This window comes from Mustela erminea, chromosome 1, assembly GCF_009829155.1.
Source record: "Mustela erminea isolate mMusErm1 chromosome 1, mMusErm1.Pri, whole genome shotgun sequence".
In the NCBI taxonomy this organism is placed as follows: Eukaryota; Metazoa; Chordata; class Mammalia; order Carnivora; family Mustelidae; genus Mustela; species Mustela erminea.
In genome coordinates, this window is record NC_045614.1 from 120,562,985 (window position 1) to 120,587,591 (window position 24,607).

The 24,607-nt window shown below is 36.4% G+C and overlaps 1 long non-coding RNA gene across 1 annotated transcript; it reads right to left on the bottom strand.

Moving 5' to 3' along the window:
* Positions 1 to 646: 646 nt before the first annotated feature.
* LOC116600991 lies at positions 647 to 21,842 on the bottom strand. The gene is made up of 3 exons (XR_004289878.1): positions 21,831 to 21,842; positions 16,236 to 16,241; positions 647 to 748 (listed from the first exon to the last, which is right to left on the bottom strand). It is a non-coding gene; the product is annotated as an uncharacterized LOC116600991 (long non-coding RNA).
* Between the last annotated feature and the right edge of the window lie 2,765 nt (positions 21,843 to 24,607).

The window sequence follows — 24,607 nt, forward strand, 5'->3', positions numbered from 1 at the left end:
TTTATTTGAGTCCTCTCTCTCTCTCTCTCTCTCTTTTATGAATCATGCTAGAGGCTTAGCAATTTTGTTGATCTTTTCAAAGAGCCATCTCCTTGTTTCATTGATCTGTTCTTTTGTTTTTCAGTTTCTATATCCTTATTTCTGCTCTTTTTATTATATCCTTCTTTTTCTGGATTTGGGTTTTGTTCGTTTTCTAGCTCTTTTAGATGTAAGGTTAGGTTGTTTATTTGAGATTTTTTCTTGCTTCTTGAGGTAGGTCTGTATTACTATATACTTCCCTCTTAGAACCACTTTTGTGGCATCCCAAAGGATGTGGATCATTGTGTTTTCATTTTCAGGTGTCCCCATGTAAATTTTGATTTCTTAGTTGACCCAGTTGTTGCTTTATAGCATTTTATTTAACCTCCATGTATTTGTGGTCTTTCCAGATTTTTTTTGTTGACTTCTAGTTTCATAGCATTATGGTTAGAAAAAATGCATGGTATGACTGATTTTTTTGAATTTGTTAAGACCTGTTTTGTGGCCTAATATATGAACTATTCTAAAGATTGTTCAATATGCACTTTAAAACTATGCACGTTCTGCTGGTTTAAGATGGAATGCACTGAATATGTCTGTTAAATCTGTCTTGTCCAGTGTGTCTTTAAAAGCCACTGTTTCCTCGTTGATTTTCTGTCTGGAGGATCTGTCCATTGATGTAAGTGGGGTGTTAAACTCCCCTGCTATCATTGTATTACTTTTGATTAGTCTATGTTTGTTATTAACTGCTTTATGTTTTTGGGTGCTCCTATGTTGGGCACATAAATATAATGACTATATCTTCATGTTGGATTGGTCCCTTTATTATATAGTGTTTTTTTCCCTATTATTTTGTTATAGTCTTTGTTTTAGAGTCTATTTTGTCTTATATTACATATTGCTATTCCAGCTTTCTTTTGGCATCCATTTGCATGATAAATGTTTCTCTATCCCCTTACTTTTTTATTTTTTTAAAGATTTTATGTATTTATTTCAGAGAGAGAGAGAGGGAGAGCAGGAGCAAGCATGAATCGGGGGAGAAGTAGAGGGAGAAGCAGACACCTTACTGAGCAGAGTGTCCTTTGTGGGGCTCGATTCCAAGACCGTGGGATCATGACCTGAGCTGAAAGCAGACTCAACTGACTGAGCCACCTCGGCACCCATCCTCACTTTCTTTCAGTCTGAAATGAGTCTCTGTTACCCAATATCTTTGGATTGGAGAGTTTAGTCAATGTATATTCAAAGTAATTACTGGTAGATTTGTCTCTATGGTCATTTGATTACTATTTTTATCATTGTTTCTATAGATTTTTCTCTGATCCTTTCTTTTCTTGATGTCTTTCATGATTTGTTGGCTTTCTTTCGTGATATATTTGCATCCCTTTCTCTTTATTCTTTGCATATCTGCTACTGGTATTTGATTTGTGGTTACCATTTGGTTTTTTCATAACATCTTCTGCATATAGCAGTCTATATTAAGTTGATGGTGGTTTAAGTTTAAACCCATTCTCCTTCCCCTCCCATGTTTTATTGTAGATAGTGTCATATTTTATATCTTTTTATTTTTTGAATTCCCTGACAAATTTTTATAGAATATTTATTTTTATTACTTTTGTAATTTTTACTTTTCATACTTTCACTTATGGGTTTTACTTTGAACGGTAGGATCATTGACATATGCCGAGTCTTATTTTCTCTCCAGTATGTAAGCTTACTTTACTTTGTAAGTGGTAAGGTGAATATTCTAGGGTGATGTTATTTTCTTTATTTGGAAGATAACTTTTATCCCCTTGTATATTGTAATAATGATTTTTTCACTTTTTAAGAATAATATTTGTTGAGAGTGCTTTCTTTCAAAGATATTACAAAAAATACATGATATTTTGGAAAGTTTGAAAAATCTAGAATATATTTTTTAAAATTAGCTATTATTCTTGTGATTTTATATCCATCTAGGATTTTTAACCACTTCGCGGTCCCCATTATCCTGCCTACTTTCAGCAAGTTAATTTTGGCCATATGATTTGCTTTTCTGAAGAATTGTGAGTGGTAGCAACATATGTCACTTCCAGATAGAAGTTTTCAGAGCTGTGCACAATTCACCACAGTGCTCTTTTTGGTCTCAGTGATCATGAAAGAGTGTGTGGAGATGAAGACTCCATCAATCTGGGTTTCTGCTTGATTCCATGAGTGGAACCTCCCTGCCTATACTGATAAATAAGCGAGAATAAACTTTTCTTGAGTAAAGACAAGAGATTATTTGTTACCACAGTAAAATGTAGTCTGCGCTGATTGATACAATGGGTTATAAAGAAAGAAGTGGTCACTTAAAAAATTGGAAAATACAGAATTATGTAAAAATAGAAAAAATGTCAACTATTATCCTAATATCTTGGTATATCCTCTGGAAGTTTATAAATTTCTGTAAATACTTGTTTGCATAACTTTAAAAAACAGGGCTTATCCTTGAAATTCTCTTTTGTGATTTTCTTTTTCCCCTCACTAGTAGTGAAAGATTTCAGTGTCATTTAACATTCTTTTACAACTTGCCTTTTTAAATGGCTATGTAGCTGTATGTCACTCTTTTTTCCTTGTGAATCCATTCACTTTGTATATTATGTTTATACGAAGATTTTTGTTGTCATTTGATTGGTAAAGGGTTTTCTGTCTGGTGGTCTTACTAAAAAAGAATCTCCTACTTGTACAGCCCTGTGGCACTTCTTAACTAACTCTATTAAATATTCTCCAGGTGACAGTCACCCAGAGGTCACTATTTAATAATTTATTGCTTAATATTAAATAAATTATACAATACAACTGAAAAATTCTTTAGCAAATAATTTCTGAAAGCAAGGAACCTTCTGGTAATATTAATAAACAGTCTCAATTTTTAGAAATAAGTGTTTTTCTTATATATTAGCTTTTCTTACAGTGGGTTACAACTGTTATAAACAATATCATATATTACTTAAAGTTTCTGTAGTTCAGTGCTATTTTTGATGATAAGAATAATGCTTTGCCATTTAAAGCTGAAAGCAATAAATGGAAAATGCCAAGTCAAATGTAAGAGTTGCTTTTACTTTAGTCCTTGGGAATTCATTTCAGGAGCTTCAACAGAGTGAAGCAATTTCAGCCAGCCATACAAAAATCATTTATTTTTATTTTCAAAAAATTACTATTTTAAGAGAAAAATCCATACTAGTTATTGTTGAGATTTAGGATTTTGGTCTAAATCCAGTTTAAGATATAAGAAGGGCAGTAGTTACATTCTAGATGTTATGATATCACATTTTATCATTTAAGGGATGGGATTATTTTGCTATGCTGTAATATTTACATTTTAATTCTAAAGATGCTAATTTTAGCATGAAATGCTGAATAAAACTCTGTTTATATTTCAGATTTGAGCCAATTATTAAATTGTCTTGTCTTTGACATATAGGATTTAAAGACATTATCACTGAGTAAGAATAGCGGAATTCAGAATTAAGAGCCTGCTTCCTTTGAAATCTTCTACTTTGTAATTTGGAAGAGGGCATCTGGTGGGCAGTGTGTAAAATTCCTCCTTTTTTTTTCCTTTTCTTTTTTCCTTCCTTCCTTCCTTCCTTCCTTCCTTCCTTCCTTCCTTCCTTCCTTCCTTCCTTCCTTCCTTTTGATTTATTTGTTTATTTGAGACCAAGAGAGCAAGCTAGCACACAGAGGGAGATGGAGAAGCAGACTCCTTACTGAGCAGGAAGCCTGATGATGTGGAACTCGATCCCAGGACCCCAGGATCATGACCTGAGCTGAAGGCAGATACTTAACCGAGTGAGGCACCCAGAGCCTCACATTCCTTATTTCTAACATTGGGTTGCTATCCTCTGCCTAGTTCATAAAGAACTTCTGGGTATATACAGTTTTGTTTTTTTTTTTAAGTTGTTTCCCTATCTTCTTTTCTGTGGCTTCAAGAAGCCGTCCCCAGCTTCCAAAGTGGTTTTCTTTTTTTTTTTTTAAACAGATTTATTTATTTGAAAGAGAGAAAGCACTTGTGGGTAGGGGCCAAGGGAGAGAATCTTTAAGCAGACTTGCGGACTCCCTGCTAAGCCTGGAGCCTGTTGGGTGCTCAGTTCCAGGACCCGTGAGATCATGACCTAAGCCAAAACCAAGAGATGGATGCTCAACAGACTGAGCCATTCAAACACCCTTAGGTTCCTAAAATGTTGAAGTCTATTTTTAAAAGAAGGAGAATTACCCTTTACCCACTCCCATTCTACCACCTTTATTGTTACCCATTGTTACCTGACAGCAAACCTATGTTGCTTGTAATGACCCTAGGTCAAGGTAGAAGATAGCTGTGCTGGGCACCTGGTGGCTCAGTGGGTTAAAGCCTCTGCCTTTGGCTCAGGTCATGATCTCGGGATCCTGGGATGGAGCCCCCTTTTCGGCTCTCTGCTCAGCAGGAAGTCTGCTTCCTCCTCTCTCTCTCTGCCTGTCTCTCTGCCTACTTATGATCTCTGTCTATCAAATAAATAAATAAAATCTTAAAAAGAAGAAAAGAAGAAGAAGAAGAAGAAGAAGAAGAAGAAGAAGAAGAAGAAGAAGAAAGAAGAAGAAGAAGAAGAAGAAGAAGAAGAAGAAGAAGAAGAAGAAGAAGAAGAAGACAGCTTTGCTTAGTAAGGATAGTAAGGATCACCGGAGATGGGAAGAAAGAGGCATAGTAGTGGGCACCAAGAACTTGCTGGGGGAAATGGAACCAAGGGGCCCGTGGACATGTGAAGAAGAAAGTTGAAGGTGTTGCATGACAGCCTTCTGTGGAAGAGATAGATTTTTGTGTGTGTATTGAGGGTGGAAAAGGTAGAGAGAAATTGACATTGAGATAGAGACTTTATGTTAAGATATAGTAATAACAGAGGCATATGGTAATCTGATAAGCCTGCATAAAAATGTGGTTAGTATATTGGATTTGTCTAAAAAAGAAAAAGTTTTAAATTTCTAATCAGCGACCTTTCTGTGTTTACTGTATACAAAATTTGATTCATCAATATTTTTATATATAATTAAGAACATTCCACTGTGTTGTGTTTGTTTTATTTTCATGGCTGAGATGTTATTTACATCAATCTTATATAAATTAAAAGAAAAGTGTTGTGAAACCATGAATATCAGTGTATCACAAGGATTTGCTATCCTTTCCATTCTCTAACTTATGAAACATTTTCTCCTGTAAAATGTGAACCTATTTGAATTAGAGATTGACGTTGACAGAAAAAATTTGCAGTAACTGAAGGGAAGGTATGTATGAGAATAAGAGAATAAGTATGTGGTCTGAAGTGGACTGGTATAGGTTTATATGTCTGTGACAATGCCTCTTTCTTCTCAGAGGTGTGGAAAAATTCCAGAATCTTTCAAAGGAACTTAGGAATGACAGTGATGATCTATAGGGGGATGTAGTTTTTTTTGAATCACCCCTTAAGTATCTTATCATCATTCTGACCGTTAGATCTAGACTAGCTTGAATGGACTCCATGCTTTCTCTCTCTTCTAGATTGTAACTCACACTAAGGAGAGTCATGTGTGCCTTCAATTCTAGCTGGAATCATGGTTTTTCAATGGGGAGCATGTCATCTTCTGGTGGTTTTGATTAATCATTTTGATTAATCAATTAGTGGTGTATTGGCCAAGATTTTATGGTCTACCATGATTTTCTCTGGAGGTTAAGGTAAGTGGGTTGGGAATTGTATATAAATTCATAGCTTTTCTTACCTAGGTTACAGCCAGACTGTAAGAGTTTGGATCTACCCATGGCATTTATGTCCATTCAGGATCTTTGAGGAATAAACACTGAGCTGAGATTAAACCTACAAGGGGATCAGGAGATGGCAAGAATCCTCAGATTGAAATGAAGGTCTGCCATCTATGAAAAAAGAGAAAGAAGGAAGGAGGGATTGGATAAGAACTTTATATCCCAGCATGGTTCTAAGAAAGTTTCATTCAGCCCTATTAGTGGGACATCCCTGTGCTAAAGATACCTGTTAGAGGGATCTCCTGTTGGCAGGAATTGCCTGGTTCATATACTGCTGTGTTCATTTACTGGGTGAGAGCACTTGCAAGAGGTATGGTGTGAATCCTCAGTGGGTTCAAAAGCGTGGCACAAGGAAGTTGCCAATCATCTATGCTCCCTGCAGCAGGTTCTTCTGATGGGAGAGCAAGCACCTCCATGGACCCACAGCATAGCAAGAAATACCTTGGAGAGCCCAAGGTAGAGCCTGGAGTTAAGAAGGTAACTGATTGTGGGACTACTCTTCCAGGTTGAAGATCTAGATCTGTCATTTATTACTTGTGAACAAGTACCTGTACTTCTTGAGCATGGATTTGCTCATCTAGAAAATGCTAATAATAATAGTTACAAAGGTACTCGGAAATGGCTCAGTTGGTTGAGCCACTAACCATTGATTCCAGCTCAGGTTGTGATCTCAGGGTGGTGAAATTGAGCCCCGCATCAGGAGGCTCCAGGCTCTGCACAGAGTCTCTTTAAGCTACTCTCTCCCTCTGCCTCTGCTTGTCCACTCCCTCTCTCTGTCAAATAAGTAAATAAATCTTAAAAAAAAAAATTATAGTCACAAGGCATGGCTGTTGTGTCAACGAAATGAGTTTGTGATGTGAAAGGTCCTAGTAGATACTATTTGTTGCCTTGTCATTCTTCTCTTACTCTGTCCTATTCTTTCACTACTTTCCACTTCTTTCTTGTCTGTCTACCTCCCTTTAAGACGTCCCCTCCATCCTTCCTTCCCTCCCTCCCTTCCTTCCCATCTCCTTCCCTTCCTCTCTTTCATGGTGAAAGATTGATTTGAACCAATTAGTTTAGCCCAGTGGAAAACTCACCATAATCGCACAATACATTTTGTAGCTTTTTTTGTTTTTGTTTTTGTTTTCCTTTTGCAGATGTGTGATTGGGAACCAGCTGAGCAGGTTGACAGCATTTTTCTTTACTCCTAGAACACCAATTAAAAACTTGTTTCATATTACCGATTCATCTGTATATTATGTGTAGAATACATATTACATGATTATATATTCACATATAGTATATGATGTAATCATACATGTATATCATATTTACTTGTTATTTTCAAAAAAGTATTTAAAAATTATTTTTCCATATCAGTACTTTAAAAAAATTATAAGCTCAAAAAAGTCTGATGATTTGCTAGATGTTGGTCTATGCATGTGTGAAACCTCAGCACATACATTTTTGAGGGTGATGACAGTTAGATGACATTTTATTCCATATTTCAACAGTTCCATAGACTTAGAGTATTTTGAGTTATTATTTTAAGCAGTGCCATTAACTGATTTTAAAATTTTGTTTCCAAGTATTTTCTCATGGAATAGTTAAGCATGATTCATTCAAACATTATTGTTTTCTTACTTTCATTCTTTTATTTTTTCCCTCATCAGATTTGAACTCCTTTTTATGAATTTTAGGACCACTTACAGATCCACCCCCACTGTCATTTTTTTAGTTTTTTCTACCAACTTCATTTGTACTTATCCAGCAGATCATTGTAGCAATTGGCGCCTGTGTACACAGCAATTAGATATTCCCTTATACTTCCCAAATCCAGACACCCATCTGCAAATGAGAGACTTCTCCCTCCACCCCATTTTTGGCTCCTATTCAAAGCCTATATTATACAAAGTGCTCATTTTAACTTTTAAGGTCTAGCGTGGGTGAAAAGTCTCCTGCTTTCATCTATTCTCAGACTTGTTTTTCACCCAGCTGTCCCATTCAATGACAAGAAAAGAACATAAAAGAAGAAATAAAATTACTATTAATATGCATGTAGATTATGAAAGCTTGATATTAAAAAAGAATAAATAAACTATACTGGAATAAACTACCAAGGGAAGATGGAAAAAAATTAATTTTTGTGTCATGTTTCTAGAGAGGAATTTAAAGCATTTTTTTCTACCTAATTATTTAACTATGACCCTTATTACCCTTTGCAGTTCATACGTGTGTGCGTGTGTGTGTGTGTGGGTGTGTGTGTGTGTATTTGTGAGAGCCAGAATTTGGAGGTTCAGAAAGGAATGAGGCAGAAGACATTGTTTTTTCTTGACCTTGATCCTATAGTAGTTCTGGTTAGATACACCCTACAGCTAAGGTAGATTTTAAAATCCTTTCTATGTTAGTAGTTGTAGATCTAGCTTGATATTCAGGAAACTGTTCACATGGTACCACCAAGGGTCCCAGAAAGGCTGATCTGTACATAAACACACTATAATGAAAATAATTCTTAACTTGTTCTCAAGAGAACTGTACATAAACACACTATAATGAAAATAATTCTTAACTTGTTCTCAAGAGAGCTCAAATTCAAACTCTGGGCCTACTTATGAGTTGGTTTTTAGGGGACTAGCCACATTATCTCTTTAAGCTTTAGTTCTTCATTGATAAAATGGTTTACACCTTCCCCCTATCTTGCCTTGTTGAGAAATAAGAACTGTCACTTTTATTACGGATCATTGATCAATCACTGAGATAGTTATTCACTCAATCAAAATCAACTATCCAGCAGATAGGACATCTCTGTGTGGGTCATTTATAAACCAGGAACAATGTATTTCTTCTCTCCTTATCTTAATGGGACTATGAGGACATCACATATGTAAAATAATGTTTATAATTTAAATCCTTAACAAAATCAGGCATTGTTTTGATTAATATTGAGGACACCACCCTTTCTTTATTCATCTTGACCCTACATCTAAGGCCAAGTCTAACCCTTTGTTGAACAGCTAGCACCCTCCATGTGTTAGTGGTCATCAGACTACAGGCTACAGGTCTGCACTGTGACTCTTCATTTTGCTCTGCATACTAGTCAATCGCCTTGGCTACTGAGCTCTGGCCTGGCCTTCATGTTTCCGAATGCCCTAGAGTAAACTCATGACAACAGGTAACAGAAACAGAAGTTCAAAAGAGAGTTGGGGAGCAGATATATGTATATATATACATATAGATAACATACAGAGGAATCAGTAATATAAAACAATATGAAACAAGTTTTTAATTGGTGTTCTAGCAGTAAAGAAAAATGCTGTCAGCCTGCAATTTGTTAAAAAGCTTCCACAACACTTTATTACTGTCTTGAGATAGCATGCATCTGCTTGAATTAGGATTTGCTATAATAGTTCCATATTCTTTATACAATGATCAGTTTCTTGAGGTCAGGTACAATCACCTTTTATTTCCAGTACTTGATAGAGTACCTGACAATGTTTTACGTATTCATGGTTGGCATTAGGAGAATAACGATGATTTTTGCTGATGGGCCATTTCTGCCTCAGAACTCTAATCTTCCAGAGAACTCTCAAGATGCTAAGTTCTTTGATTCATGGTATGTTAACTATTAAATCTTTGTTATGTGTTATTTTAATTATTTAAGAAATCAACTTTCTGCCTGATGATATGAAGGTGGGTAGTATGAAATAAGGCCATCGAGAGAGCCTGGGGCTCTGCTGAGGAGGACATTAAACTTGCACTTAGTTTTAGGGAAAGAGGGCTACAAAAGCATTTTGCACAAGGAAGTGACCATACAAGAATGTGAAATTTAGGGACGCCTGGGTGGCTCAGTTGGTTAAGCAGCTGCCTTCGGCTTGGGTCATGATCCCAGCATCCTGGGATCGAGTCCCGCCTCAGGCTCTTGCTCAGCAGGGAGCCTGCTTCTCCCTCTCCCTCTGCCTGCCATTCTGTCTGCCTGTGCTCGCTCTCTCCCCCCGCCCCTCTGATAAATAAATAAAATCTTAAAAAAAAAAAGAATGTGAAATTTAGAAATATTAATGTGACAGCAACTTGGAAGCTAAAACGGGGTCATGGTAGTGGTGAAATGGCCTGAACTAGGATAGGAGTGAAGAATGTAAAGGAAGCTAGAAATGTAAGCGTTATCTATAGAATTGAAAATTATCTTAAAGGAGAAACAAGAGAAAGACAAATATTTGAAATGTCATGGGGAATGGTGAGATCGAGTAGCAATTGAGAAGTCAGTGGTAAGAATGTTTAGGAAAGGAAGTTTTCTTGGTATGTGTAAGAAGCAGAATGGTCTCACAGAAAAATGGTGGCTGTGAATTAAACATCCTAGGTTTGCATTCCTGCTTTGACTTTGGTCAAATCACCTTTCAGTGTCTCAGTTTCTACAATTGTTAAGAAAAGAATATGGTTTTTAAAGCACATGAACTTTAATGCCCCTTCCAGCTCATCACTGTGAAGTCTAGCCCCATTTCTTTGGCTGCTTTATTATTTGGGTACAGGAAGGCAGGCAGATAGCATAATATGAGATGACTCCTAAATTGAGTATAGACAATGGCAATTGATGGCCATTTCTGATCACAACAGAAAAGGATATAGTATCTTGCCTACGAGGAGACTCAATCTGGTACTGATTATTCTATTCTCTGAGACTCTTTCTTCATCAGTAGACTTATTGACCGGTGTGGTTTTTTTCTTGATTCTGTCATTGATCTCCAATGTGACACATAATTAGGGGGATAACTGTCCCAACTTGGCAATATTGAGAGTGTGTAAAGCCTCTGATAGGTGCAGGGAGCTGTCAGGTCATTGCTGGTTGACTTGTATATTCAGCCAGTATTTTCAGGCCTCAAAATAAGGAGAACCATCACAGCTAATGAGAATGAGAATGTGCTCTGAAAAGGAAATAGAGGGATGGGAAAACAAAGGAGAACATAAATGAATTTTAGGCAGGTTTTTTTGTTTGTTTGTTTGTTTTTTGTTTTTTCCTGGTGACTGTCTGGGAAGAGAAAATGGAGGGCAGAGTGAATTGATTGGAGGGCAGGAACAGGATTGATCTGGAGGCAGCACAACAATGTTGGACATGCAGGAGGGCTCGTTTATTTACTAAGAGATACTACAAGGAGGCACAGAGTGCGGGCAAGGTTGCAGACATACTGCATCAGGGCTTCAGCCCTGGTGAATGGGAGACTGTCTGGACTGAGGGTCATAGTAGGTACAATAAATAGAACTTCATCAATTCTAATCTGGTGCTGACATTAATTTTTTAGAAAAGTCACATCTTCCTGTTTTATGAAATTGGGCTGCAAGTGGGTGAATGGAAGTTTTGCTCTTACCTTCTCTTGGGAAGTGGGTTTCTTCACTGTAATTGCTTTTTATTTTCATCACCTAGTAAAATACTTTTGTGTCCCTAACTTCCTCTCAGTGCTCCAGGCTTTCATATGGGCAACTTGTTTTAATTCTAATCAATAGGAGAATAAGCCCTGAGGAGTATATTTAAGGTTTTGAACTGATTGCATCCCAAAATCAAGCAAAGGGTTTCCAGATGCTGCAGTATGCTGCATAAATTCAATAAAAATTGCCATGCACATTAGCATCACTGCCTATTGTTATGGGCATGAACAAATTCAATCTTTCATTGCCCATTTTGCTTCAGTTCTTTGACTTAATGATCCCCATCCCAGAGAGAAACTCCATTAACATTTGCAGATGTCAAAGTAAATGTAGGAGGAAAATGCTTTAGGACATGAAATAATCAGGGAAGACCCTAGATATCTTGCTGCTTGTAAAAAAAAAAAAATCAGAAGAACAAATTATGTTTCATTGGATGATCATAAAATCTTAAAAAAGTATTAATTAAAGCTTTACTTACGCATTTTATTTCATTCATTCATTCATTCACTCATTCATTCATTTTTTGCCTCATTTGGCAAAGAATTTAAGGATCTATGTAACAAATACACATGCAATAAAATAATAAGTGGACGGGAAAATAGAAAATTCAGAACAGGGAGAAATAATAATTATAGCAACTATAATAAAGCTTCTGATTTGTCTTGGAGCTTCCTAGTAGCCAGGAAAAAATGAGTTATGTAATTCCTAATAGAGCTCTTACTATTGGAAAGCTCTAAGCATTTTAGTCTCTTAATGGAAATAAATTTTTTCTTCCTAACACTGTATTAATTAAATAAAAAAAGGAAACCTCATATGGGACTTTGTAAGGGGTCATTGAATAATGTATGTGTGATGGCCTTAACAATTTTATACTGATTATAATTACAAATATCATATGTATGCTTCTGGCAATGACCTTTGATAGAAGCCAAGGGAATATTAATAACTGTAATGTGGCATAGAAGCAATTCTCAAGAGGCTTAATTTTGTGGGAATAAATGTCAACTTTTGGAGTCCCTCATTTTTCAGGCATATGGAACAAGTATATTTCTCAAGTTTGAGGGATGATAAGCCCATAATTAAGAATAATTGTATGGTATATTCTGGTTCTAGGCAAGATGGAGTAAATAAATGCCATTCTATCTCTCCCAATGAATACAGCTATAAAACATGGGCAGGATTCATGGGGTGGCTATTTGAAGTCTTTAAGAAGTAAATAATGCTGAAAAAGATGAGGATTGGAAAGAAAACCAGAATTCAAAATACCACCAAATTCATGGTGAGTTTACCATTTAGTTTACTTCATTATCTCTTGAGCTGACCTTAATGTAGCCAAAAACCCAAGAACAGGTATTAGTGTGGGCAGAGAAGGCTCAAGGAGTTCTCTGGTTCTGTCTTAAGAAGTAATAAAGGGTTTTCTAAAGCTAATAAAGAGTGCAGGAACCCCTCTCCCTTATTTGTTTACTTTTCCATTTCTTCCTCCCCAACCCTCAAGCAATCCTGGGGGAGGGGCAATAGCAAAGCCAACAGGAACCTGCGGGAGCCAAAATACTAAAGGTGGTGAGTGTCTTAGTCAGTTCACATTAACAATCATCAGTACCAGTTCACATTAGTCAGTTCACATTAACATCAGTACCATTAACAAATTTTTATGGACTGGGTGGCTTAAACAATGAACTATTTCTCATAGTTCTGGAGTCTGATAATTCTATTATCAAGGTCTTGGCAGATTTGGTGTCTGGTGAAGGCATATTATTTTGCAGATTGCTGCCTTCTTGCTGTATCTGCCTCTTCTAATAAGGATACTAATCCCTTCATGATGATTCTGCTCTCATGAATTTTTTTTTTTTAAAGATTTTATTTATTTGTCAGAGAGAGAGAGGGAGAGAGAGTGAGCACAGGCAGACAGAATGGCAGACAGAGGCAGAGGGAGAAGCAGGCTTCCTGCTGAGCAAGGAGCCGGACGTGGGACTCGATCCCAGGACGCTGGGATCATGACCTGAGCCGAAGGCAGCTGCTTAACCAACTGAGCCACCCCAGGCGTCCCTGCTCTCATGAATTTACCTAAATCTGATTACCTCCTATAGGTCCCACCTCCCAATAGCATCCTGGGTGTTAGCGTTTCCCCATGTGAAGCTGGTGCCAGGGGGATGCAAGCAGTCAGTCCATGACAGGTGGGAAAACTTCTTTTCCAATCAGAGAAGCTATGATCTTAAGAGAGAGAGAGATGAGCTCCCGTGGCTTTTTCTTTCCTCCTCTCCTCTCTCTCTTCCCCTGCGACTCCACTTCCCTCACTCTCTCCTCCCTCCCCTCCCCTTCCCTTTCCTCCCTTCTCCCTCTTCTCTCCTTTCCTCATGTCTTTTTTCTTTTCTCTTTTCTTTTCTATTCTTTTTCTGCTGTTCTGTAGCCTGACACTACATGTGAATACTGTTCTGGAGAGTATGAGGCAGAGTGGGACAGCTAAAACCTCCGTGACATGGCCAGATAATAAAAAGGGGAACAAGAGGGAACCAGGGGGTACAAAGGATATCCCGGTAAGGGAGGACTTGAGAAAGTGACCACTTAAAGTTCTCAGTGAACTCCTGGGCCTACCCATAAGCTGCACAGTTGTTTATCGAATACTAAAAACATACATAGGCTTTGAGAACTGAACTATGGGATGTGCCAGTGCCCAAGATGCAAACTGACTATTGGATGTCTTACATTCACGACACACCTGAGGAGCAATTCAAAGCTCTGAAAGAATTACTGAAGGGAGTTCTTCAGAAAAATGGGAAATGATACAAGAAGAAAACTTAGAAGATCCAGAATGAAAAAAAAAAAAGTATTGGAAATGGCAAATATCTGGGTGAATATGGCAAATATCTGGGTGAATATAATAAACAGTTCACTTACTGAGTACTATAAAGTGTTACAGGGTTTAAAGCAAAAATTACATTTCTGATAGGATTTTCAATGTATGCAGATACAGCATGTGAGAGAATTGCAGCACAAAGAGGGAGGTAAAGGTATATTTACTGTAGTAAATTTTCTACATGCAAAGTGTTAGAGTATTGATTTTAAGTAGAATGTGAAGAATTATCTATTATTTAATCATGAGAGGAATCCCTAAAATTTTTATTAAGAGATATAGTTAAAAACAAAGCAATTTTAAAGAGAACACTAAAGAAATGTTAAAAATAACCTGAAAGAAGGAGTTAGAATACCAAGACATATTTTAAGACACATTATATAACTATAGTAACCAAGGCAGTGTGACATTGGCAAAAGATGGGCACATAAAAGAATAGAAATGAACAAGAGTCCAGAATTAGAACCACACAAATGTGACCCATTGATTTTTGAAAATGATGCCAAGATATTTCAAAACCATTTTTGAAAAGTATAGTATTTTCAAAAACAGTGTTGAACTAATACCACAGAAATGCAAAGAACAAAAAGAGGCTACTACCAAAATTATACACCAACAAACCAGATAACGTAGGAGAAATAAAGATATAACTTACAGAGGACGAATCACAAAGGAGTAGAATCTGAATGGAACAACAACAACTAAGGAAATTGAAAGAGTAATCAAAACACTTCCAGCAAAGTGGCTCCTGGGTAGCTCAGGCAGTTGTGCATCCCACTCTTGGCTTTGGCTCAGGTGGTGATCTCAGCGTCCTGAGATTGAGTCCTGAGCACTGGGACCAGCCTCAGTGTCGTTTCCCTCGGCTCTTCCCACCACTCTCTTTCTCTCATAAATAAAGAAAATTTTAGAAAGAGAAAACACTTCTAACAAGGAAAAGACCCAAGTCAGATGCCTTTATGAATTAATGCTATCAAATATTTTCTTTTTAAGACTTTATTTACTTATTTGACAGAAATCACAAGTAGGCAGAGGGAAGGGGGAAACAGGCTCCCTGCTGAGCAGAGAGCCCATGCAGGGCCCTGGGATCATGACCTGAGCCAAGGCAGAGGCTTAATTCACTAAACCACCCAGGCGCCCCTATGCTATCAAATATTTGGAGAAGAATTAACACCAATGCTTCTCAAACTCTTCTAACAAATTGAGGAGGATGGAACACTTGCAAACTTCCATACATTTTATGAGGAAAGCATTACCCTCATACTAAAGCCACATAAAGCTACTACAAGAAAAGAAAATTACAAACTAATATCCCTGATGAACATATATGCAAAGATCTTCAACAAAATATTAGTAAGCCAAATTTAATAGCATATTAAAAGAATCATACATCATGAGGCAAGTGGGATTTATCTTTGGGATTGTACAAGGCTGATTCAACATATACAAATCAAGAATGAAGGATCCTTAGTAGAATGAAGGATAGACATTACATGATCATTTTGACAAAAATGATCATTTGACAAAATCCAACATTTTTTTCATGATTAAAAATGCTCAACAAATTAGGTATAAAAAGAATATATCAACATATTAAAGGTCATATGTGAGAAGCCAACAGTTAACACCATTCTCAATAGTGAAAACCATTTAGCTATCCTGTAAGATCAGGAATAAGACAAAGGTGCCCACTCTTACCACTTCCATTCAACATAGTACTAGAACTTTTAGCTAGAACAATTAGCAATAAAAAAAAAAAGACAAAAAAAACCAAAATAAAAGATATTTAAATTAAAAAGAAGTAGCATTCTCTCTTTTTGCAGGTGACATGTATTATACAGAGAAAACTCTGAGACTCCACTAAAAAATTGTTAGAATAAATGAATTCAGTAAAGTTGTGGAATGCAAAATCAACATACAAAAAACAGTTGCATTGAACATTAAAAATGAACCATTTGCATAAATAATGAATTTTGGAACCCTGAAAAGAAATAAAATAAAATGGAAAAAAATAAACCAACTGAAAGAAAAATATAAAAAACAATCCTTTTTTTTTTAATTTAAATTAATTTTTTATTTTTCATAAACATATATTTTTATCCCCAGGGGTACAGGTCTGTGAATCACCAGGTTTACACACTTCACAGCACTCACCAAAGCACATACCCTCCCCAATGTTCATAATCCCACCCCCTTCTCCCAAACCCCCTCCCCCCAGCAACCCTCAGTTTGTTTTGTGAGATTAAGAGTCACTTATGGTTTGTCTCCCTCCTAATCCCATCTTGTTTCATTTATTCTTCTCCTACCCACTTAAGCCCCCATGTTGCATCACCACTTCCTTTTAATAGTAATATCAAAAGAAATAGAATACTTGGGAGTAAATTTAAACAAAGACATAAGTGATCTATACACTGATGAAAGATATTGAAGACACAAATAAATGGAAAGATAGCTCATGTACATAGATTGTAAAAGTTGATATAGTTAATAAGTCCATCCTACACTAAGCCTTCTATAGATTCAATGCAGTCACTATCAAAATTCCAGAGGCATTTTTCACAGAAATAGAAAAACAATCCTATAATTCATACAGAACAACAAAAGAAGCGAAATAACCAAAGCAATCCAGAGAATGGAGAACAAAGCAGGAAGCGTCATATTTCCTGATTTTTAACTGTATTCTAAAGCTACAGTGATCAAAATGGTATGTTGCTGGCATACAGACAGACACAGATCAGTGGAACAGAATAAAACATCCAGAGATAAACCCACACACATGTGGTCAATTAATTTATGGCAAAGGAGCAAAGAATATGCAATGGAGAAAGGACACTGCCTTCAGTAAATACTGTTGAAAAACAAGATAACCACATGCAAAAGAATAAAACTGGACTTGTATCTTTTACTGTCCACAAAAATCACCTCAAAATGGATTAAAGACTTGAATGCAAGACCTGAAACTATTGCTATTAGAAGAAATCATCAAGGTAAGCTCCCTGACACTGGTCTTGGCAATGATATTTTTGGCTTTGACACCAAAACCAAAGGCAGCAAAAGCAAAAGTAAACAAATGTGACTGCCAAACAAAAAGATTTTGCATGGCAAAGAAAACAATCAAGGAAATGGGAAGGCAATTTTGGAGCAGGAGAAAACATTTGCAAACCATATATCTGATAAGGAGTTAATATTTAGAATACATAAGGAATGTATATAACCCTATAGTGAAAGAACAGATAACCTGAAAGAACAGATAAACTGATTAAAAAAATGGATAAATCACCTGAATGAATGTTTCTCCAAAGAAGACTATAAATAGCCAACAAGTACTGAAAAGGTGCTCAGTGTCACATAAGGGAAATGCAAATCAAAACCACAATGAGATACTTTTCCACGCCTAATAGAATGGCTATTATCATAAAGATAAGAGATAACAAGTGTTGGCAAAGATAGGAAAAAAGGGAACCCTTGGGCTCTGTTGGTGGGAATGTAAACTGCTGCAGCCAGTACAAAAAACAGTATGGGAGTTCTCAAAAAATTAAAAATTGAACTACCCTATGATCTATTAATCCCACTTCTGGGTATGTATCCAAAGGAAAGGAAATCAGGATTTTGAAGAGATAACTGCACTGCCACATTCATCACCACGCTATTCACAATAGCCAAGATACAGAAACCAACTGTTGTCCATTGAAGATGACTGGATAAAGAAAATGGATATAAATATAAAATGGAGTATTATTCAGCCATGAGAAAGATTGAAATCGTGCCTTTGTAACAAGATGGATTGACATTGAGAGCATTATGTTAAGTGAAATAAGTCAGACAAAGAAAAATACTCCATCATCTTATGTGTGGAATTATCTCCACACTTATGTGTAGAATCTAAAAAGTCAAACTTTGAGAAGCAGAGTAGAATGAAATTACCAGAGGTTAGGAGGGTGGGCAGAATGAAATGAAAGGAAACAGACTCAGATAAATATATTCTGGTGATAACATGTGTATCATGGAGATTATAGTTAATAACACTGTATATTTAAATTTTCGAAGAGAATATATCTTAAGTGTTCTCACCACAAAAGAGACCTATGCGAGGTGATAGATGTGTTAAATGGCTTGATTATGGTAATCAACTGACAATATATACATATATCAAACCATCACATTGTGTACCTTAAATAAATACAATTCTTACCAATTGTATCTGAATAAAGCTAGAAAACACACAACAAAAATGTTGATACAACCTGACATCCACATGCAAAAATTGAATCTTGATCCAAGCTTCACACCTTATGTAGAAATTAATTCAAAATATGTCATAGATGTAAAAATATAAGACTATAAAAGTATGAAAATATAAGACTATAAAAGTTTTAGAGGAAATTATAGAAGAAATTCTTCATAATCTGAGATTAGGCAAGAGTTCTCAGATATGACATCAAAAGCACGAAACATAAATTACGAAATGACAAATTGGACCTCATCAAAATTAAAACTTTTAATTTATAAAAGACATTTTGAAGAGAATGAAGAGGTGAGCTATAGACTATATAGAGACTGGAAGAGTACTTAGAAACCACGTATCTCATAAGGATTTATATTTATAATATAGAAGAACTCCCAAAACTCAGCAGTAAGAAAACAAATAACCCCATCAAAAAGTAATCATAAGACTTGAACAAATGTTTAACTTAAGAGACTGTGTGGGAGGGCGCCTGGGTGGCTCAGTGGGTTAAGCCGCTGCCTTCGGCTCAGGTCATGATCTCAGGGTCCTGGGATCGAGTCCCGCATCGGGCTCTCTGCTCGTCAGGGAGCCTGCTTCCCTCTCTCTCTCTCTGCCTGCCTCTCCATCTACTTGTGATTTCTCTCTGTCAAATAAATAAATAAAATCTTTAAAAAAAAAAAAAAGAGACTGTGTGGGAGACAAATAAGCACATAGAAAGATGTATGTCATCATTAGCCATCAGGGATAGGCAAATTAAAACCACAAGATACCATTATGCAGTCTTTAGAATGGCTAAATTAAAAATATCAAATGATGCTGATGATGCAGAGCAACTGGAAATTCCATCCATTTCTGGTAAGAATGCAAAAACTGGACATTCTGGGAAACTATTTAGCCAGGTTAAAAAATTACCCAATTAAATACATATTTGTCAGATGACTCAATCAAGTCACTCCTACTTATTTACCTTATGATAATTTATGTTCACACAAAAACTTGCACATCAATGTTTCTATCTTCTTTACTTATAGTCTCTGACGTGAAACAGGAGCAAAAGAACTCAATGACTGAATAAGCAAAGTGTAGTAGGACACTTTATGGAAAATGGAAAACTACTTAACAATAAAGGGCAATGAACTATTGACAGGGAACAACTTGACATTTCTCTAGGGGAAAGAAGCCAGTCTCAGAGTGTACTGTTTGATTCCATTAATATGACATTCTCAAAAAGACAAAGCTGTAGTGATGGAAAAGAGCTCCAGTGTTGCTGGGGGTTAAAAGTTGGGGAGAGTGAGACTACAGAACGAGAGCACAGGGAGTTCTCTGGGATGATGGAAGAGGTGTGTCTTGCTGGTGGTCTTAGTTGGACAAAGCTATATACTGTGTTAAATTTATGGAAATGCACACAAAACAAGCCAATGTAATGTATGTTAATTAAAAAAATAAAATTTGAAATAATGTAAAAATTAATACTTGTTTCTATTACTGCCAATTTAAGTTTCATGTTAACTTAAATACATTATAACCTAAAACTAGATTGTACTTTTTTAGATTTATAACTCCCATGCAAGTAAAAAACCATAATATATTGACACAATAAATACAAATTGCAAAACTAAGTTCAAAGTATGACTAGTTTAATATGACAAAGTTTTGCTGAAACTTATTCTTCTCTCCTAATTAGCATATGGTACTGACCATTCAAGCAAAGGTTCTTTTGAATTTGGCAGGTTTATATTATTTAGTGACTCAGTTATTTCAAATTTCTATTCTAAATAGTGAAGCCTTTGTTTATGTGGTGAATTGTGAAGTCATTTGACTTTCACTTGGCAAATTGCACCATTGATTTGTTTTGTATTTGCCTGAGGCAATTAAAGCAGCATTGCTTCACATTGATGTGATTGTCAGCACAAATGTAAATGTGGATAGGGAAATCACAAAGCAGAAAGCTCACAGTGGTAAAATGAACCTTCTGATGATTCAGAATACATGCCTGCTTGTTTCTGTGTATGTGAGTGTGTATCCGAGCATAAAAGTTGCTGAGCAAATGGAAAACATGAAATCAACCTTTTTTGTCTAGAACTCATGATCATTAACAGTATTTTGATATTCAGATATTTGGAGAAAAACCCAACTGAAGTGTGTGGGAGTTGGATATTGGAGGGTGATAGTAACCCTCTACATTTTTAAGTTTGAAAGCAATAATTCTTTGACATGTAGAAGTACCCAGTGTACTCTCTATTTGTAGTAGAGATGTTTTACTCTGGAGCGTTCCAATGATGTCTATACAATCAACTTCTCTCTGTCTCTTTTTTATCCCGTGTTCTCAATGTCTTCGTGCTATCCTGGTCTTGCACTTCTAAACTGAGATTATTCCCTAATTGGGCCCTTGTACAGAAAATATTTTTCTTTTTTTCATCTCTCTCTTTTTAAATTTTATTCCGCAAAGATTTCTCTTTTCTGGAGTTTCCAAGTTTGGAATCATCTTTTGTGTCTGCTTCTTTTGCTACACATAATGTTTTTGAGTTTAATTACTTTTTGCATGTTTAAGTAATTTATCACTTTTTATTGCTGAGTAGTATTCCATTTAATAACTATACTATAATTTGTTTACTTCACCTTTTGGTTGTTTCCAGTTTTTGACCATTACACATAAAGCTTCTTTGAACATTTGTGTACATTCATTTGTGGAGACATATGTTTTCATGTTTCTCTTAAAAATATATATATTTTTAAATTTAACTCTTGTATAATTGACATACATTATTAGTTTTAGGTATACAATATAGTGATTCAAAGCTTCCATTTTTCTAGAGTGACTATCCAGGAGTACATTTTCTGTGTTTACAAGTAAATTTATGTTTAACTTTACAAGATGTAGCCACATTGATTTTCAAAGTGGAATACTATTTCACATTCCTGTCAGTGAAGTTTGAGAGTTCTAGTTGCTCCATATCTTTGCCAAAACTAGATATTGGTAGTCTTATTATTTTAACCATCCCAGTTTTTGTGTGTATTGGTATTTCATTTTGGCCTTAATTTCTATTTCCCTTATAATCAATAATTTGTAAATTGGGTGCTCAATTCTGACATTTCTTAAAATGGGCAGTTTGTCTTGTGATTATTGAATTGTGAGAGACATGTGCATTCTGTAAACAAGTCATTTGTCAGATATGTGTATCACGTGTGATTTCTCTAAATTCATAGCTTACTTTTTTTTGAAGAGCGTAACTTCTCTTTTTCATTGAGTTCAGTTTATGAATATTTTCTCTTATAGCTTACAATTTTTATGTTCTAGCTCTATTTATTTATTTAGCCTACCACAATCATAAGTTTAAGAGTTTTAGCTTCTGAGTAACGCTGGTTAGGTATATTCTAGGATGTCCCTCTATTGGAATCTGCTAGTTTTTCATGGTAAGGACAAAGTTATAGATTTCTGGGAAAGAGATCACTGAGGTAAAGCATGCTTTCAACCACACTGTCTCAAGAGTACACACATATTCTCAAGATTTGTCACTATTGATGTTGACCTTGATCACTTCTTTTTTCCATCTTTCTACTCTGTACTTTTTGAAAGAAAGTCACTGTGCATAGCCTATAGTTGAGGAGACAGGAGCTGTGATCCTTCTCCTTTAAGGTGGAGTAGTTACATTCTTCATTTGGAATTTTTCTGCATGGGAGATTTGTCTCTTCTCCGTCATTTATTTATTAAATCATTTATTTATAATGGGCTTATGAATATTTATTTTGTACATTGGGTTATAATTCAATATTACTTTCTTTATTTTGATGTTTAGATTTTTCAAGCTTTGGCTGTTGGGAGCTCTTTCAGCTCTTGGGAGCTCTGGGCCCCTTTGATGTAATTTCATCTGTGTGTGTGTGTGTGTTCAAACACTTCCTTACCTACTGTATGGCTTTACAAGATGCTACACGCTCATCCTGTATAACTCCAGCACCAGTCCTAAAATCAGCCAATTCTCCAAGGAGCCCTGGTCCTGTTTAATGGGAAGTGGTATTAAAAACCAAGATCTGGGGGTTAGATGTGTTTATTACTAGTAGAGTTTTATTTCTTTTAGGCCCTGTCAGAGGACAGAGGATAGAACTATTCATGGTTATAGCAACCAGTGTATCTATGCATATCTACACATATTGTTAATATGTATCCTAAATGCACAAGTGAGGTTTCTGGAGTAGAGGAGATTGGTTATTTACTTTACAGCAAGTAACAACCATGTGGTTCCCTGTGTTCCAGTCATCACCGCTGGAGCAGCACAGAGAGAGCTGGGTGGACAGATCTGCACATGAATCTGTTTTATGGGTGAGGAATCCCTCTGAAATGAATCCGGGTACTTATACACATGCTATCACCTTTTCTTCTTTAAAGGAGACAGAAAAATCTGTTCTTCCAGAAGCATTCTGGGTTCTTACTCTAAAACTTCTGGATTGTAAATAAATCTTTCTAAGCAAAAGATAACTATTGTTTTCCTCTTTACAACCAAGGATGTTTCCCTGGTCCCACGTCTCAGCCTCTCTTGAAATGTAAACAGATACCTCTGAAAGATAAATCTCTCTGGAGTTTCCTATAGCTAATTAGCCACAAATTACCTTCATGCTTGCTTTCAGCTCAGGTTCTAGGTTCAATAATATTCGCTTAGATATCTCAAATTCTGCAGAAAAAAATATTTTCTCTATACTCCTATATGCAGATGAGGAGAATGACACTCAGGCAGGCTAAAAAACCTGCACAAGTTATAAGGGCTGAAGTGGGGATGTAAACTGCAAAACATCAGAGCCCAAAGTCTGTGTTTCTTCTGTCAAGTGGCTTAGTTTCAGAAAACACTCTCTTGTCACTTAGCTGGTCCTAGACATTTCAAGAACATAACTTAACTTAGTTTTTTGGCCTTGCTTTGTTCATAGTCCTTTCTTGGTCTGACCACCTCATCTTTCTTTATTAGTTAGCTCTGCAGAGCTTTGTTTTCCACTTAATTCTAATATTACTCAGTAGTGACATCGCATTTTTTGTATTTTGTTGCACCACTTAAGATATTTTTACAAATACACTTTGCTTGCTAGAACTTGACAAGGTATGAAAGGTATGAAATGTTTTCTTGAGGTCCCAGAGGTCTTAAGGAAGATTAGGTAATTGTGGAATGATGCTTTGCCAGGCAAAACCATTACTGCTGTCTCTGGAAGTAGCTTTCCTGGTTTAATGTGAATACATAGTTCCTTTTCAGTTTTAAACGTACCAGCAGTTTTCCACATATCTTTCTTCCTTGATGCTCCAATGTAGTTCATGCTTATTCTAGTATCATATTTTGTTATTCTTATTTCCCTTAAGGTTTGTGCCAATGCAACAGTAATGCTCAAGGTCAGGGTGTGAGCCATAAATAAGCATTCTTTCAGAAGAGTGTAAAAACCCCAATGGTATATTCAGATAATGAGGTATAAGACAAACTCTATAGTAGACATTTTTACTAGTGCATTTTCTTCAGTCCTGCTGCCATACAGGGGACTCAGGGTAACCCGGCAATGTCATGAAGTTTTTGACGTTGCTTTGGAGGGTTTTGTGCATTTCAATTATGACTTGTATTCTGCACCACGATTTAATTCCTGACAGTTGCGTGGGCCTGACAATACGTGATTTAGCTGTTCTCTATTTTCCTGTGCTTTTAATAATGGGGCAATAATGCATACTTTTTTATATGGCATATAAAAAGGTTCTGGACAGTTCTTATAAGTGTTCACCTGCAAGCTTAATTTCCTGTGGTTGTAGCATGAAAATAATAGCCGCAGAGAGAACGGCCTACTAATCCTGGTTTGGCTAGTTCATGGAGTGTGCTTTGTCAGGGGATGGGAGTCTAGACCTGTGACTGGGGGAGCTCCCTTTCCTGTGGGTGAGAATCGCTAACAGGCTATGTGCAACAGGAAGTCTTTTCAAACAGTATACCCAGGCTCCCTGAGGTGACACAGACCTCTGCTTAGCTGCAGTAGCCATGGTGCCTGTAGTTAACACAGTTTCACTCTTTGGAGCTCAGGCATTTAGAGAGCTGTGTGAAGCCTTTAATCCAAGCAATCTGCAGTCATCACTGAACACTGCGCGATGGTGTGGCTGTTTCCGAAGCTGTTTCCAGTAGCTGCCAAGCTGATCGGCATCTGCCTGCTGTACGTTCTGTTGAGGAACCCCAGCGCTATTTTGACAATAAGTGACTTTTGGTCATTCACCTTTTTTTCTGCTAAAAGTTTGACTACACTTCATTGCCAACCAATTGAATGCTGATGACTGAAGATGACTGTTAATTTCAGATACATTTCTATCAATGTAATTGCTGCCACTTTA